Genomic DNA, 13898 nt, shown 5'->3' with positions numbered 1-13898 from the left:
CGCTCTAGAGGGTGAGGCAGGAAGTTGCAAGTTCAAAGCCAACCTCAGCAACTTAGCAAGGCCCTAAGCAAGTCAGTGAGATCCTGTCTCTAAATAAAATATAGAAAATGACTGGGAATGTGGCTCATTGGTTGAGTGCCCTTAGGTTCAATCTCCTGTACCAAAAAAAGAGAAGTAAACACAATGTGCTGTGGCAGGGACATCTAACCTAGACTGTAGAATAGATTGGGGAGGAATGCCCAGAAGTATGAACTTAGTCTGGAATAACTGGAGTTAGGCTAAAGAGGGGTAGGCAAATGGTAAAGGATATTCTAGGACTACATTATAGGGGAGGATACATAGGGAAAATTGTCTCTATGCCCATTTCTAGCTAGACTTCTCTGTGGTTGCTGCCCAGTGTCAATTTCTGAGCAGCATGAATGGTGTCTAGTATAGAGGGTTCTCAATACTATACTAATGACTTCTCATTCCTCTGGCTCCCACTTTTACCACCCTTAACTTATTCTACTTACCATGCTGTAATTTTAAAGGTTTGAAGATATAGTGACTCTCATCTTACATATAAGGGAGTCAAAGTTCAGGTTATGCTCACCGGCTATTTTGGTAACAATATCAGAACTTGAATGAAGATTTCATTTACCAATTTACCATCCAAGTGTGGTGGTGTACACTGAAATCCCAGTAACTCGGGATACTGTGGCAGGAGGATCTAAGGTTCAAGGCCATCCTGGGCAACTTAGCGAGATCCTATCTTAAAAATAAGAAACAAAGGGCTGGGGAGGTAGAGCACCTCAGTACCAAAACAAAACTAAGCCCTTTACCAATTTATCAAAGACTTAGTGTTATTTTTTGGTACCAGGTATAGAACCCAGTGGTGCTAAACCATGTCCCCTACCCTTTTTATTTTGAGATGGGGTCTTATTAAGGCTCAGGGCCTTGCTAAGTTGGTAAGGCTGTCTTTGAACTCATGATCTTCCTGTCTCTGCCTGCTGAGCTGCTAGAATTAAGGTGTGTGCTACTGTGCTTAGCAATTAAAGACTTTTTTTTTTTTCTTGTAGTGCTGGGGATTGAACCTAGAGCCTTGTGCATGTGAGGCAAGTTCTCTACCAACTGAGCTATCTACCAACTGAGCTATCTACCAACTGAGCTATGTCCCCAGCCCAAAAGACTAACTTTTTAATAGTGGTAAGGAATAACATTTAGAAGAGCTGTCGTTCATAAACAACTAGGTTACTGTATTCCGAGTTACTTATTTTTCAAGGGATCTTCAGAATTAATCTTGACATGCGTATATAATGGTTCAGGGAATTCCTTACCTCTGTTGGTTCTTTTCCTTTGAAGTTATGAATGAATGTGTATGCTAGAGGATTAGAAGCCCAAATGTGGACCATCCAGATTGTTCCTTTTGTCTGGTCAGTTTTCTTTTAAATAGTCTGAAATCTTTATGGAAATGAGCTTCCAGGAATTTTTAATTCCATTTGAAACTCAGGTGTTCTTTCATTGGCATTCCATATATTAAGGGAAACCTGAATTATTTATGTGGTAACTTTTTTTTTTTAAATAAGAGAGAAGTAGTTTATTATTTGTTTAATTTTGGGGGGGGTGGGGGGAAGGAATTGAACCCAGGGGCACTCAACCACTGAGCCACATCCCCAGCCCCATTTTGTATTTTATTTAGAGACAGGGTCTCACTGAGTTGCTTAGCAACTGTCTTTTGCTGAGGCTGGCTTTGAACCCTTCTTCCTGCCTCAGCATCCCTAGCCTTTGGGATTACAGGTGTATGCCACTACACCTGGCTTATTTTTTATTTTATTGCTTTTCTCATGCTACACATAGATGAGAAAGTCCTGCTTCTTTTGCTACTTTTATCTTATAATTACATGCAGTGTCTGGGTGATGGGTAGACCCAAGTTTAATAGTGCTCCTAGGCCTTAAACTTCATGATTTAGATAGAACAGAGTTTATAGGTAGCAATAATGAACATATCTATGGGAGCAATAAGATGCCAAAGAGATACTCTTCTCTATAGCTGATACTAGGGTAAGCAGAGTAGCTGTGGATTAACAGGAGAGAGTACTTAATCATCATCATTGTATTCCTCAGCTTTCTAATACTGTAACAAATACCTAACATAACTTTTAAGTTTATTTAGGCTCATAGTTTGGAGGTTTCAGCCCATCATCTATTGGTACTATTGATTCTTGCCTTGCAGTGAATCAGCACATCAGAGTGGCAGCCCTAGGCAAAATTGTTCACTTCATGGCTAGACCATGAAAAAACGAGGAAGAAGGGACTGGGGTCCCACAATGCCCTTCAAGAGTACATCCCCAGTGACCCTCCTGAAACTTCCCACTAGGTCCCACCTCAATTTTTACCACCTCCAAGTACTGCCAAACTAGGAACCAAGCCTTTTAACTTATGGGGTTTTGGGAGACATTCTAGATCTAAATTGTAGCAGTCCTTTTGAAATAAGAAAATTGTGCCAGGCCAGGTGGCGCACACCTGCAATCCCCACTGCCCAGGAGGCTGAGATAGGAGGATCGAGAGTTCAAAGCCAGCCTTAGCAAAAGCGAGGCGCTAAGCAACTTGCTGAGACCCTGTCATTTAAAAAAAAAAAAAATAGGGCTAGGGATGTGGTTCACTGGTTGAGTGTTCCTGAGTTCAATCCCCAGTGTCCCCCCCACCATAAAAAAGAAACTTGTATGTAACTTCTTTGACTCTCGTCTTCTACTTCCACCTCCATATTCCTTATTTATTCAAATTAATGCCAAGACTCTGGGGATGTAAAAATGATCCAGTGCATAGCTATTGTGAGCTTATATTCTAAAACTGGAGACTGTTATGATCAAAGACTCTTACAATATGTAATTTAATTGCTACAGCTCCTATTTATTGAGCATTAACTATGTGCTGTATGAAGGATTTTGACTAAATAATCATCTTCTCTTTGAACTAAATATAGTATTACTACTTCATTTTTATAGATGACTTCTTTGGCTTCCATTTCTCTTGGTTACTTAGTTTAAAAAATGTTGGACTTGGTATTCAAATTTCAGTTTGATTTTCCAGCCTTTGTTACTTCACTTGTATATTGTACCAGGGTATTTCCTCATCTGGTGTTTTGAGAGCACAGATTGTCAGGGTTTTTTTTTTTTTTCTTCCTCCCCTATCCTCCAGGGACACTTAACCACTGAGCCACATCCCTAGCCCTTTTTTATATTTTATTTACAGATAGGAGTTGCTGAATTGCTTGGGGCCTTGTTAAGTTGCTGAGGCTGGATTTGAATTCATGATTCTCTGGCCTCAGCCTGCTGAGCTGCTGGGATTATAGGCGTGTGCCAACAAGCCCACTACAAATTGTTAGTTTTGATTTTCAGTTCTCTCATCTGTGTAGATGGATAAGTTAGCTACCATGGTTAATTTGAAGCTATAGTCTTTTTTTTATTTTACGCTTTGTTGTTTCTGTAAGTGATATGTTTCTGCTTTGTCCGCTTATAATAGTTTTTGTCATAGAGCATAAGATTTGGTATCCTCCAGTGAGCTGTTGACTCTATTTAACTCCTTCTGTGATTGAAGTACTTAGGGGCTGGACAGGTAGGACAGTGAACCAGATGCATTTTCTTAAATTCTGGTGTAATATATCTTGATTTTTGAGATTAAAAACAAACAAACAAATGAGATAGACTGCTGAGTGTGTAGCATTTGCCTACACCCCTTGGTTCAATTGCCCATACCACCACCAAAGGGAAAAAGAAAGAAAATTCTCACACAATGATGTTTTATAGATCATTTGGCCTTATATGTAATTATATATCATTAGTAATTAGCAACAAGGAAACTTGCAGAAATGAAAAAGATCAGTAGTAGATCAGATATCAGTTCTTATAGCTTTTGTTTTCTTTTAGGTGAAATTTGATATCTGGAAGTGGAAATCTGAACCAGGTTTTTAATCTGCAAAATGATATACAAAATACTCCTTCATTTTTGTTTCTCTTAGAAACACAAAGGATAATTTTCATAGGAAATAAAAATTTAGCACTTTGTGCCTTATCTTAAAACACTGGTAAATGGATGGAAAGTGAATTTTATTTTATTTATTGTTATGTGGTGCTGAGGATTGAATGCAGCGCCTCTCACGTGCTGGGTGAGTGCTCTACCACTGAGCCATAACCCCAGTCCCAGCCCTTTTACTTTTATATTTTATTTTGACAACTCACTAAGTTGTCAAGATTGATCTTGAGCTTGTAATACTTCTGCCTCAGTCTCCCAATTAGGTGGAATTATAGGAACGTGCCACCACACCTGGCAACAAAATAGTTTTATTTCTTCTGTTGTTGAGAGGTTCCTCCACCCCCACCTAGGTTTCTTACCTTGAGTCTTTTCAAATTAAATATGCTGAAGCAAAACTGCATATTGATGTTATTTGACAAAAGTTAATTTATAGAAAATATTTTCTGTCATAGCATCAGGTTCTTTGTGGTTACATAGCTGTGATTTTTTTTTTTGTTGTTACTATTTTGTTGGTGAGTGACATTCTTACAAAATTTGAAATAAAGTCTAAATCAGATGGCTGAATCTTGGTGATTACTTCTGTTTGGGTCAGGGGATTACTGGTCAGCCACAACAAGGTGAGTAAGCCCTGATTTGGGGGAATATGGAGGTAGGTGGGTAATTAGATGACAACAAGGATACAAAGGTTTTACTAGTGTACTTATGACTACCTTCCCTTTCTTTTGCATGTGCACGTATGTTCTTCCCTCATGTCGTTTATTCTTGTTTGGGGGTTTGTTATCCTCTTTCAAATACTACAGTTTTTATTATGGAAATTTTCAAACATAAACAAAAGAGAATGTTATAAGAAAGATATCCCCTCTTCAATATTCTCATCTGACTTAACAAAAATGAACATTTTTCTATTTTGGTTTTGTCTGTTTATCTAGTCCCCATTTTTTGTTATCACTGAATTTTATTTATTTATTGCATTACTGAGCTATATCCCCAACCTTTTATATTTATTTATTTTTTTGCATTTGAAACAGGGTTTTACTGAATGGCCCAGGCTAGTCTTGGATTTGTGATTCTGGTATTATAGGGTGCACTACTGAACCAGGTTTTACTGAAATATTTGTGTAGTTTTGGGTACTAGGGATTGAACTCAGGAGTGCTCAACCACTGAGCCACATATCCAGCTCTATTTATTTATTTTTTTTAATATTTATTTTTTAGTTGTAGATGGGCATAATATCTTTATTTCATTTTTATGTAGTGCTGAGGTTTGAACCCAGTGCCTCACATGTGCTAGCCAAGCACTCTACCACTGAGCCACAACCCTAGCCCCTTATTTTTTTATTTTGAGACAGGGTCTCACTAAGTTGCTTAGGGCTTTTCTAAATTGCTGAGACTGGCTTTGAATTTGCAATCCTCCTGCCTCAGTCTTCCTAGTTGCTGGGAAGTGTGCCACCATGCCCAGCCTATTGAAATGTTAAAGCACCCCAGTTAGCCTATCTTTTCATACTTAAATACTTTGATATGTATCTTTAAGAGATAAAGGTTTGTTTGTTTTTAAAGGAACCATAGTTCCATTGTTATATTTAGTGCCATTGACAATTATTTCTTAATATCTCTATTTGATTATCTGATGATAATCTGTTATCATCAGAGCTGCAATTTCTCTTAATCTGCGATAGTCCCTTTATACCAGGTATTGCCTGTATGCATTCATGTGGTTGTCCTTTAACATGTTTTTCTTTCCTTCATACTTTTTGCAAAGTAATAGTTCTATCAAATCCCCCAATTTATTGTTTACCTATTGCCTTCTTAGCAGGCACATATCAAATTATTTATTTATTTATTTATTTTTTACTGATGTCAGAATTGATTGATGGGTTCTAACAGAGTTAACCTGATATATACATTAGAGTTCCTCAAGTAACTTTCGTCTGTGGGTTTTAGCTTCTATAGATGATTGTTGCTAATATCCATTATTCCATAAGAGTCACAAAGTAGTACTTTTTCTAATTTCATTATTTATATTCTTTCTGCATTTATTATCAGCTGAAATTCTTCTGTAAAGAAGTACTGTTACCAACTATTTGTCCAGAAATACCATTCTTACACAAAAGGTAGGAAGCATACTGGATTTTTTGTCAGTTTTCAGATGATGAGGTGGTGTCTTGTTGACGTCTAACCTCTATAAAGGATCAAAATGAACTTATTATGAATTTGTGTCTATATATTTGCTGTTTAGATATATTACATTCATGTTTATTCTTATTGCTCAACTGCCTCATCTTTGACCAGTGAAAGATGTTCAGATTGGCTTCTGTGTCCTTTTTCACAATTCTAGTAAACTTTTGATAACTTCATTGATCCCAATTTACCTGTGTGTTTCTACCTCAGTTCTGGAATCAAACATTTTCTTATGAGACTTGGATTCCTTTAGTAGAAAAGGTATTTAGAGACTACAATTTTTTTTTTTTTTTTTTGAGAGAGATAATTTTTTTTTAATATTTATTTTTTAGTTTTCAGCAGACACAACATCTTTGTATGTGGTGCTGAGGATAGAACCTGGGCCTCACGCATGCCAGGCGAGCACACTACCGCTTGAGCCACATCCGCAGCCCCAACTAGTAATGCTTTTCTTTGCTACTTGGTTGTGTGCGTCTAGGCCATTTTGCTCAACAGAGTTAGGATATGTGTTTTTTTTTTTTTATTTTTAAGAAAAACTTTGAGTTCATAGTGATTTTTCCAATGCATGAAGTATGTGGTTTTTATTTTTTAAAAATTCTGTATCTTTTATACTGAAAATCTTAGTTCTTAATGACATTAATGGAATAATTTATATGCTTTATTTAATAATACCAATATTATAACAGTTAAAAGTACCAAATAGAGCTTAAGATGTCTTTTTTTTTTGCCTCTAGGGCATGTTCCTACACAAGTGATATGTATCAAAAACAGTTTTGTGGGGCTGGGGCTATAGCTCAGTGGCATTGGGTTCTGTCCTTAGCACCGCATAAAAATAAACAAAACAAAGGCACCTACAACAATAAAAACAACAACAAAAATTAAAAAAGTTTTGTGGGCTGTGGTTGTGGAGCACTTACATAGTATGTGTGAGGCACTAGGTGCGATCCTTAGCATCACATACAAATAAATAAATAAAATAAAGGTATTATGTCCATCTACAACTAAAAACAATTTTTTTTCAAAAAGTTTTATTTTACCTTTTCTTTTTTATTTTACCTTAACTTTACTTTTATAAATGTGGTCATGCAACTTGATACAGGTTTTTTTTTTTTTAAATTTTGGGGGTGGAAGGGGTTACCAGGGATTGAACTTGGGGGCAATTGACCACTGAGCCACATTCCCCAGCCCTGTTTTGTATTTAGAGACAGGGTCTCATTGAATTGCTTAGTACCTCGCTTTTGCTGAGGCTGGCTTTGAACTTGGATCTTCTAATCTCAGCCTCCCGAGTTTGAGATTACAGGTGTGCATCACCATCTGGCATTGATACACAGTTTTAATAGTTTGATTTTAATTTTTAGAAATTATTCTTTCTCCTAAAAAACACATTTTACATGATTCCAAAGTCAGTGCAATGAAAGTCATATCCCTTTGAACATTCTTTCATCCCTGTTCTCCCCTTGCCGTTTTCTTTAGTATGTAACCATTATGTATCATTTTTGTCTTTGATTTTTCCATTTTGAAAATATAAGCATGTGTGGTCTTACTCCCACCCCCTTATACAAAAAGTAGCATACTTAATGTACTGTGTTTTGCCCCCCTCCCCCCACTTTATACATTTTGGACATGATTCCAGAGATCTTCATTACTTTTTTTTACACAATGTTTATTTTATATATTTATTATTAAATATGTGTGTGTTTGTGTGTGTATATATATGATACATAGTTGTTGATGGACCTTTATTTATTTGAATGTGGTGCTGAGAACCAAACGCAGTGCCTCATGCATGCTAGGCAAGCACGTTACCATTAAGCCACAACCCCAGCCCCTATTTATTTATTTTTTATTTGCTGCTTAGGCTTGAACCCAGGGCCTCACAAGTGTTGGGTGAGCACTGTACTGCTGAGCCACAGCCCCTCTTCATTATTTTTTGAAGCTGCCTACTTCATTATTGGATGGATTTACAAGGTTATTCAGCCAGTTTTTTGATGAAAATTTATGCTTTTTTCCAGTCTTTTATTAGCATATGGATAACTTTATTTTCCTGTTAAAGTTTGTATATTCAGTGTACTGTAATTCATAATATCCTGTATTAACATTGGTTTTGCCTTATAAGAATAAGTGTTTCAGGTCTTTCTTTCTCCCAAAGGCATGAGATAGCAGTTGTCCTACTTGTCCTTGTGTTAGTTGACTTTGAAAATCTAGGTTCTTGCACATGCTAGGCAAGTGCTCCACCACTGAGCTACATCTACCCAGTCCCTTTCTGTTTTATTTTGAAGCAGGGCATATAGTATAATGTGGGATTTTTGATTCTTCTGCCTTCCAGTAGCTGAGATTACAGGTATATGCCACTGTACCTGGCTAACTTGAAACATTTTTATGCTCTTAACATTAATTGCAATTTTAAAAGATTAGGGCTGGGATTGTAGCTCAGTGATAGAGTGCTTGCCTTGCACGTGTGAGGCACTGGGTTCGATCCTCAGCACCACATAAATAAATAAAGTAAAGGTATTGTTTCCATCTACAGCTAAAAGAAAAATTAAAAAAAAAAGATTAAACTCTTTACAGAAATCAGAAAATAAATGCTGGCTTTTTTTTTTTCAGACAAAATTTAAGAGCCCTCATAAATCCAGAAATATTGATTCCTCAATGTACCCCAAAACAGTGTTCATTTCAATCCCTTACAAAGACTGTTCTATAGACTTTGCTTCTTCCTATATGTTTGTCTTATGGCTCAGTGGTAAGGTGGTGTAGAAATACACATTAGTGGGTAAATGGAAACAGGAAACAAAGGGCAAAGCTTAGGCACATAGATTCAGGGAGGGGTGGGGAACACCATTTTCATTTTCCTTTGTCTTTAAAAAAAAGGGGGGGGGGCAGGGGTGTGATTGTTTGGAAGTGTAGAAAACAAACCCAGAACCGTATGTAAGCTCCAGAGGTGGGTAATGGGAACAGTCCCCAAAGAAGTAAAGAGGGGAAAAGTTCAGGGCAATGTTTGCAGCATCAAGTTCTTAGGAGTTTCTGTTGTCCCAGCTCATAGTCCTCCTTCTTGGCTCACAGCTTTCCTGAGGGAGTCTGTGATGAAGACACCTTTAAGTGCAGCTGGTGATGAGCCATTAATGTAGCCCTGTTGTGGTAGGGGAGCTCAGAATACTTGATGTCACAGATGATGGAGCCCAGTCCTCAGACTTGAGGATTCCTTTAGTGTTGGCCTGGTTAAAGTTTTCAAACTGGCTTTTGAATGGGTCCTTCTGGTTAGAGAAGACATTGCCCTTCAGAGTAGTCTTATGCTGTCAGTGTTCAGCCTGAACCCACAGTCTTAAGTCACTCGCCTGCTTTCCCTTGGGATCAGGTGTTACTGACTTCCGGCATAAATGTGGCTCTCTCTTGGGCTGGTTGCTTGTTACACATCTGAGGATCTGAAGTTGGGAAGCACTGTTTAGGGGGCTGGGTAGGTCTTGGTTCTGGCTCACAAGGGCTCTGGGGGTTACATGTCAGGACAAACAGCCCATTTCTTCTTGAGGATGATGTAGGGCAGCAGGAAGTGATGATACTCAGCAGCTGCAGCGCCATATTCTTCTGGCCACACTTTACTTGCCTGCCTCTTTAGGCTCTCCATGCTGGGGTTCAGGAATACAGTGCTTTCTAGAAAACCTGCTCAATAGGTGCGATCCCCAGTGTACTCTGCAAGAAACTTAATTTCTGAAGTCTCTTCTAAGCACAAATTCCAAAGCCAATGCTGGCCATTTTTATTGCAGTTAAACTTTTGTTTTTCAAGATAACTGAATTTCATTGCTCTTTGGGGTGTGTGTGTGTGTGTGTGTTTGGGGGGGCAGGGGGTGGGAGTTACTAGGGATTGAACTCAGGCACTTGACCACTGAGCCATATCCCTAGCTCTATTTTGTATTTTATTTAGAGACAGGGTCTCACTGAGTTGCTTAGTGCCTTGCTTCTGCTGAAGCTGGTTTTGAACTTGTGATCCTCCTGCCTCAGCCCCCAGAGCTGCTGGGATTACAGGGTTATACCACTGTGACTGGCTTTTGGTGTGTTTTGATTTTAATCTGCTGGTAATTTTATTATGTTAGACACTTTTAAAAATTTTGTGTATTATGTTGCTAAAATAGAAAGCAGCTCATGTATATATTTACATTTCTTTATTTAATAACAGAAAAAACTGCTTTGGTAAACATGGAAGGATGAAATTATTTGCAGAAGTATTTTTAATATCAACTCCAAACAAGGTATTTATGAAGAAATCTAGAATTATTATCTTTATATAAAAGAGAAACCTGCCAGATGCAGTGGTAAAAACCTATAATCTCGGGCACTTGGGAGGCTAAAGCAGGAGGTTCACAAGTTCAAGGCCAGCCTGGACAACTTAGTGAAACCTGTCTCAAAAAATAAAAATGGCTGGGGTGTGTAGCTCAGTGGTAGAATGCCACTGGGTTAAATCCTCAATACTAACAAAGAGAGAGAGAGACTTTACATTTGTCAAGTATTTAGGTTTAAATCACATCATAGGTTTTATTTCATTGTTTTTTACTTTGTAGATAAGTCTTTAAGAGCTAATTTGCATGAAAGAGTTGACCATCGCCTGTTTTTATGTTCCTGTGTAATGTAGTTAAGCAAGAGTAGGACTGGAAGACTAGCATAAGTACTCAGTCTGGTCAAGTACAAGATATAGTGTAAACAATAACTAAATGAGTGTCCATCCTTCAGTCTGATTGTAATAAACCGTTTGCATTTGTTGAACTGATTACTTGGCAACTATAATGACACCATGTATGTGGATGAGTATCTTTATTATCTAAAATAAATTTAAAGTGGGGTCAAAATTTTATCTCTCATAGTTCTTTATATTCCACATTGGCTTTAGGATACTTTATAGGTATCTTCTTCATAAAAGAATCTGTCCTAAATTGGAAAAAATGAAACAGTGATTTCATATATCTAGTTTAGGAGTAAAACAGACTCAGGATCATCAGAACTCTGTTTTGCATACTTTCCCTACTTTATTTCCTCCCAGGCTGTCAATCCATCCCTCTATTGTTAGGCAGGGTATTTACTGGTATATTGAGTCAAAATCTGTATCTCTGAACCTTTTAACCTTTTGTTCTCGATTCTGTGTAATATTTAATATATATTTGATTTAAAGAGCAAGGCCTCTTTAAATAGAGGCTTCACGTGACTTGATTCTGAAACTTAACTAGATGTGACCTTAGGTTTCTTCATTGATTCAATGGTAATAAAAAAACTTATACCATTTGTAGGCTTTAGGATCAAATGAGCTAAATGTATGTAAAGCATTTAAACCCAGTAACTGAAAAACAAAACTGTTGTGTGTTAGTTGCTATAGTGGTGGTTTAGTAATTGGGAGTAGAGGACAATGTGGTCAGGTAACTAAAATCTTAGCCTTAGTTCTTTCTATTGTGATTCATTAACTAGTACTAAAGATGAATTTGTGTGTGTGTGTGTGTGTGTGTGTGTGTGTGTAAAATCTTCTGAAGGTTATTTGATAATGAGGAAAAGAAAATGGATAATTTAAGAGGTGAATTCAAATAGTGAACAAAAGTAATGTAATTCAGTTATATACAGTAATCTTTAACACTGGGCCCCAAAGTGTTCAGATTAGATCACCATACATCCCAATTTATGGGTTTTAGGAAAAGTGTACTCTTACAATGTTTTCTGCAAATGTTCTTTAAAATTTTTTTTTTTTTAATTTGTAGGTGGACACAATACCTTTATTTTATTTGTTTTTATATGGTGCTAGGGATCAAACCCAGTGCCTCACAGGTGTGCTAGGCAAGTGCTGTACGACTGAGCCACAACCCCAGCCCTATGCAAATATTCTTGCAAATTAATTTGGAAGACAAATTTAGAAACAGATTTTAGGTATAAATATAATTGTTAACATTTGAGATGATATTCTTACCTTTCCCCATTGACTCTGGAATTCTGATTAAAAGTGATTTCTTGTTTAAAGAAAGAGCTTTATCTACTCTTTTTTAAAAAGACATCCTATATTAAAACAAGTTTCAACTATACCTATAGACTATTATTGTAAGAATAGTTTTTTGGGCTGGGATTGTGGCTCAGCGGTAGAGTGCTCACAGGCGGAACCTGGGTTTGATCCTCAGCACCACATAAAAATAAAGGCATTGTGTTGTGTCCATCTTCACATAAAAATAAATAAATAAATAAATAATTTATTTACAAATAAAAAAGAATAGTTTTTTATTTTTATAATAAGAATAGTTTAGTGGTTGGGGTTGTGGCTCAGCTATAGAATGCTCACCTAGCATGTGTGAGGCACTGAGTTCAATCCTTAGCACCACATAAAACTAAATAAATAAAGGCACTGTGTCCACCTACAACTAAAAAAAATTTCAAAAAAAAAAAAAGAATATAGGTATGACATTGGGAGAAAGAACTGCTATTTTGACACATGTCTATATAGCAGAACATTTGTTTTTATTATCAAATTGTTGTTTTTTTCCCCTAGCTTAATTGCTGTATATGAATCTATTAGTAGGCACTTTATATTTGATGAATGTGGACTTAAAGCAAGTGAGAAGTAGGGCTTGTGTTTACAAATCCACACACACTAGTTCAGGTTAACATACTTGTCCCAGAGTGCTTACCTAAACTTTCAAGGCCTTTGATAAAAGCAGTGTAGTTCTCATGGCTTTATTGTCCACATAAATACATATTTCTCTTCATTGTATTAATTCACTTGTCTTCATGGATCCTATTTCTTGGATGAGAACATGGCAAATGTCACAAATTAATTTATGACCTCTGTGGCGTATTTTTTTTTTAAGTCAGTTTTGAGGTATTCCCTCTTTTCCTTTGAGAATTGCTTGAAGGTAAAAACTAAAATATGGGATGGGGGACGTACTGGGGATTGGGCAGTTCACCACTGAGCCACATCCCCAGCCCTGTTTTGTATTTTATTTAGAGACAGGGTCTCACTGAGTTGCTTAGTGCCTCATTTTTGCTGAGGCTGGCTTTGAACTTATGATCCTCCCCTCTCAGCCTCCTGAGCCACTAGGATTACAGGTAAGCCAATGGATTTACAGGCGTGCACCATTTTGTCTGGTAAAATGTGGTACTCTTGTTAAGGAGTGTCTTTGATTTAAAAAGTAGTGAGAATTTGTAATAGGAATGGGAATGTTAGGCCCAAGAGAGATTATACATTTTGGACAAAATGTTGCCTTTGTCTTTTTGTAACTTGAACTATAAAAAGCAGAGAAAGAGAAGTTTATGTTGTAGGAATAGAGGAGTTTGGTTTTAGTATAGAGCATGGTAAGAAGAGGAATAGGGAAAGGCAGGCTGTATAGAGTTGAGTACATGGTAGGCATTCAGATAATTGTTGAATGACTTAAAGTGAAATGAAACTGGTCTTTGAGTGGATTAAGATGATATGGGAGTGATATGAGGAGGTTGGGAGAGAGGAAGGAAGGTGGAGGGAGGAATGAAGAGTAGTAAGAAAAATAATTTGAAGTTAAAAGGATTAATTTAGTTTTTTCCTTTTTAGAAAATATTTGCTGCAAATGTGTATGACCATAGGGCAAGCAGAGAGCTAGATAGATTTGACCATTTATGACAAAAAATATATAATTTTGAAGTCTTTCTGCCTGATGTCTATTTTCATATCATTGAGGCAGTTTAATTTTTTGAATTTTTTATTCCATTTTTTTCTTCAC

General features: G+C 36.9%; 1 protein-coding gene and 1 pseudogene across 1 annotated transcript in view; one reads left to right on the top strand and one right to left on the bottom strand.

Moving 5' to 3' along the window:
* The window catches only part of Setd2 (SET domain containing 2, histone lysine methyltransferase), an 88765-nt gene that overhangs the window by 15124 nt on the left and 59743 nt on the right, over window positions 1-13898 (top strand). The gene's annotated exons all lie outside the window — the stretch shown is intronic.
* LOC113183528 (death effector domain-containing protein pseudogene) lies at window positions 9173-9762 on the bottom strand (annotated as a pseudogene).

This window comes from Urocitellus parryii, chromosome 3, assembly GCF_045843805.1.
Source record: "Urocitellus parryii isolate mUroPar1 chromosome 3, mUroPar1.hap1, whole genome shotgun sequence".
Lineage (NCBI taxonomy): Eukaryota > Metazoa > Chordata > Mammalia > Rodentia > Sciuridae > Urocitellus > Urocitellus parryii.
The sequence above is the reverse complement of the archived record's forward strand: the minus strand, read 5'-3'. Positions and strand labels throughout refer to the sequence as shown.